The 4,894-nt window shown below is 43.1% G+C and overlaps 1 pseudogene; it reads left to right on the top strand.

The window, feature by feature from the left end:
* The first annotated feature begins 1,678 nt into the window (after nucleotides 1-1,678).
* Kpna1-ps7 (karyopherin subunit alpha 1, pseudogene 7) lies at nucleotides 1,679-3,400 on the top strand (annotated as a pseudogene).
* Nucleotides 3,401-4,894: the final 1,494 nt, after the last annotated feature.

Raw genomic sequence — 4,894 nt, 5'->3', positions numbered from 1 at the left:
GAATGGTTGCTCAAAGAATGGCACTATTAGAAGGTATGGCCTTGTAGGAGTAGCTGTGGCCTTGTAGGCAGAACTGGGGGGTACACTTCTGGATTTCAGATGCTCAAACCAGGCCCAGCCTCTCTCTCTTTTTTTATTTAATAATCCAGATGTAGAACTCTCAGCCACTCTCCAGTGCCATGTCTGCCTGAATGCCACCATGCTTCCTGCCATGGTAACAATGGACTAAACCTCTGAACTGTAAGCCATCCCCAATTAAATATTTTCCTTTATGGGAGTTGCCATGGTCATAGGGCCTGTTTACAGTAATAGAACAATGGCTAAGACATGTTGGAGGTATGTAATTTGCTTTTGAGGATTTTTATAGTATATTACAATTAAGAGATTGCTTTGAGTCTCAGAAGAGAGTTTGGACAGTAAACAGTGTTTAGACTGAGAAAGCCTGTGGGTGCTTTTGATGCTGGACTAAGTACATTTGGCATTATGATATAGCCACGGGTCCATGGGGGCTAGGGAGTGGAATGTGGTGGTTTGAATGAGAAATGTCCCACATACGCTCAGGTATTTGAAAAATTTGGTTCCCAGTTTGAGGCACTGCTTGGGATAGTTTAGGAGGTTTGGCCTTGCTAGGGAAAGTACGTCATGGGCTGTGTCGGGGAGTCTTTGGGTGTTTATATTCTCATAGCACTTCTGATTTACTTTCTTGGCTTTATGCCTGTGTTTAAAGATATGAGCTCTCAGCTTCCCTTTCCGGCTACCAAGTCTGACACTTGCTGCCATGCCTCCCACCAGGATGGCCTCTTATCATTGTTACATTGTGAGCCAAATTAAACTTTTCCTTCTGAGAGGCTCTAGCAGCAGCTGACTGACACAGATACACATTCTTACACCCAACCATGGAACTGAAGTGGGGACCAAAGTCGGGACCCAGGTTGGGACCGCTATGGTTGAGTTCGGGGAAGGATTGAAGAAGCTGAAGGGGAGGGTGAGTTCAAAGGAAGACCAGCAGTCTCACCTAACCTGGACCCCTGGCAGATCCCAAAGATGGGGCCACGAATCAGGCAGCATACACAGGCTGCTCTGAGGCCCCCAGCATATCTATCTATCTATCTATCTATCTATCTATCTATCTATCTATCTATCTATCTATCTATCTATCTATAGCAGAGGACTGCCTGATCTGGCCTGAGATGGGAAAGAGGCACCTAATTCTGGAGAGACTTGAGGCCTCAGGGAAAAGGGATGGGGAAGGAGGCACCCTCTCAGAGGCAAGGGGGAGGGGGAATGGGGTGAGGAACTGGGTGGGGGTTTGGGGGGAGTACCAGTTGAATTGTAAATAAATAAAATAATTTTAAAAATTATGCAAGGGGTTGGGGATTTAGCTCAGTGGTAGAGTGCTTGCCTAGCAAGCGCAAGTCCCTGGGTTCGGTCCTCAGCTCAAAATATATATATATATATATATGCAAAAAGTTACCCTGGTCTTTATATTTTGTCACAACAGCAGAAAAGTAACTGATAGATACTGTAAAGGAACCTTGAAGGTATTCTATGCACCACTCTTTCTCTTTGCTGTCCCTAGGCTGAGTTTGGATTCTGTGTCCCAGAAGCTACAATTCCCAAGTTCTGTATTTTTCTTTTCAAGAGTGAAGAGGGCATAAAGTCTGAGGGCTGAGGGGGTAGTGGACGTTTCGACAGCCGCCGACCCGCAGCTTGAGAGCCCTGCACCGACTTTTGTGAAGTCTGAACCGGCTGTGCAGCTTTCCTTCCTCCTTGTTCCTGCAGCAGCAACCATGTCCACCAACGAGAATGCTAACTCAACAGCTGCCCGGCTTAACAGATTCAAGAACAAGGGGAAAGAAAGTACAGAAATGCGGCGCCGCCGAATAGAGGTTAATGTGGAACTTAAGAAAGCTAAAAAAGATGACCAGATGCTGAAAAGGAGGAACGTCAGCTCATTCCCTGATGACTCTACTTCTCCACTACAGGAAAACCGAAACTACCAGAGTACTGTAATTGGTCTGTTGAGGACATTGTTAAACGCATAAACAGTAACAAGTTGGAAAGCCAGCTCCAAGCTACTCAAGCTGCTCGGAAACCGCTTTCTAGAGAGAAGCAGCCTCCTATAGACAACGTTATCTGGGCTGGTTTGATCCCAAAATTTGTGTCCTTCTTGGGCAAAACGGATTGTAGTCCCATTCAGTTTGAATCTGCTTGGGCGCTCACCAACATTGCTTCTGGAACATCTGAATAGACCGAGGCTGTGGTGGACGGAGGTGCTATCCCAGCATTTATTTCTCTCTTGGCATCTCCCCATGCTCACATCAGCGAGCAAGCTGTATGGGCTCTTGGAAACATTGCAGGTGATGGCTCAGTTTTCCGAGACTTAGTTATCAAACATGGTGCAATTGATCCACTGTTGGCACTTCTTGCAGTTCCTGATCTGTCATCCTTGGCACGTGGTTACTTGCAGAATCTTACCTGGACACTTTCAAACCTCTGTCAAAACAAGAATCCTGCACGCCATTAGATGCTGTTGAGCAGATCCTTCCTACTCTAGTTCGACTCCTACACCTCAGCGATCCAGACGTATTAGCAGACTCCTGCTGGGCCATTTCCTACCTGACTGATGAGCACATTGAGATGGTCGTGAAGAAGGGAGTTGTTCCCCAAGTTGTGAAGCTTCTAGGAGCTACTGAACTGCCCATTGTGACACCGGCACTGAGAGCCATAGGGAATATTGTCACCGGAACAGATGAACAGACTCAGAAAGTGATCGATGCAGGCGCACTTGCAGTCTTTCCCAGCCTGCTAACAAACCCCAAAACTAATATGCAGAAGGAGGCCACATGGACAATGTCGAACATTACCGCTGGGCGCCAGGACCAGATACAGCAAGTGGTGAATAACGGCCTCGTCCCATTTCTCGTTGGTGTCCTCTCTAAGGCAGACTTTAAGACACAGAAGGAAGCCGCATGGGCTATAACCAACTACACCAGCGGCGGGACTGTTGAACAGATTGTGTATCTGGTTCATTGTGGAATAATAGAACCTTTGATGAACCTCTTGAGTGCAAAAGATACCAAAATTATTCAGGTTATTCTTGATGCCATTTCAAATATCTTTCAGGCTGCAGAGAAACTAGGTGAGACAGAAAAAGTCAGTATAATGATTGAAGAGTGTGGAGGCTAGGATAAAATTGAAGCCCTACAGAGCCATGAGAATGAGCCTGTATACAAGGCCTCGTTGAACCTAATTGAGAAGTACTTCTCAGTGGAGGAAGAGGAAGATCAAAATGTGGCGCCAGAAACTACCTCTGAAGGCTTCACCTTCCAAGTTCAGGATGGAGGTCCTGGGACCTTTAACTTCTAATGTCCAGCCAAAGCACAAAGTTGTTAGCTATGTGCTGTGCTGTGCTGTGTTCTCACAAATTTGTCTTACTGTTCCTACTAAGAACTCTCTTTAAATGTGGTTTGTTATTGAAGTACTTTTTACAAAAGAAACTACACTCGAGCAGTTATAAACTGTACACACTCTGTGAAGCTGTCTTGAGTTTATTTCTATGTGGAATTTCGTACCCTGTCGTGTTCTGTAAATAAAGATTAAGTTCCATTCTTCTTAAAAAAAAGAGTGAAGAGGATGAATACATGTGTGTCATTTGAGGATGTGAATATGAATATTCCTCGGGACAAATGGCATGGCCTGGATAATACTCAGACTCTGTACAGGGACATGATGCCAGAGAGAAATCTATGGCGTCTGGTATCTAGGCGATGCAGTACCAGATCTGAAGTGATCTTCAAATGAGCGAGAATCATATTAGTGGATGATTGAAGATATTCCAAACCACAGTGTCCTAGCTGTATGGAAAGAAAATGAATGGCCCACATTAAAAGGCACCATAAAACCTGAGCAAAACAGTTGTGGTAACTTGTCATTACAGATAGCAACACATCCATCACATAGAGCATTCATTCAAGGAAAGATATAATTTGAACTCAAACTATATTTCAGTGAGTTATAAGTAGTAGAAACTAGGGATGATGCCTGAATAATTGAACCTTGTATTGTTATATGTGGGACATCTGTTAAAACTGGGAACCTAGGACAAGATAAAAGAAGGAAAATGGAAGAAACATGAAAAGCTGACGTAGAAGCTCTTGTCCAAAGGTATTATATGGAGGATGAAGGGCCAAATGTAGCTATGATGTCCGTTCTTTGACTGAACACTCCTATGTTATTTTCAAAACGTGAATCATTCTATTATAGCATCTGACATGCAAACTGTACTATCATACACAAAGCATTTTTTAAAAAGATGAATTAGGTATGTTCCCTGTCTTCAGGTAGGTGTCAGTCTAAGTTGGGAAGTGTCTTCTTGACTCTCCTTTGCCTAATACACTGCCTTTCTAGGGAACTTGCCTTTAGAAAAGTGCAATTGCACTCCATTGCTGACCCTTACAAATAGCAATAGACTCAGCTCACTTGGCAAATGTTTAGGGCTGACTTCCAGCCAGTTTGTTTTTTTTTTTTTAAATACCCTTGGCTTGGTCTGAAACTTGAAATATTACCTTGGGTTTTATCTTTTTGTTAATTAACATCCACTGACTTAATTTTATACACTAGCAACTTCCAAAATGTTTTCATTCATTTTTAATTTTTTCATCCATTTTTATGTTGTATCTTTGTTAACCTCGTTAAGTTACATATTATCCTATCTGTTTTATAGATGCAGGTCTGAGGCCAGAGTGACTCAATCACTGAGTAGAATTTGAACTCCCAGCTTTTGGATCTGCTACTCTGCCAGTAATAATTTTTACCATGAATGATATTATGCATTTAACAAACACAATTCATATAATTTATCATGTTTTATATCTTAGAGTATTATACATGG

Source organism: Rattus norvegicus, chromosome X, assembly GCF_021556685.1.
Source record: "Rattus norvegicus strain SHRSP/BbbUtx chromosome X, alternate assembly SHRSP_T2T, whole genome shotgun sequence".
In the NCBI taxonomy this organism is placed as follows: Eukaryota; Metazoa; Chordata; class Mammalia; order Rodentia; family Muridae; genus Rattus; species Rattus norvegicus.
Note: the sequence above shows the minus strand (reverse complement) of the source record. Positions and strands in the feature narration are given on the sequence as shown.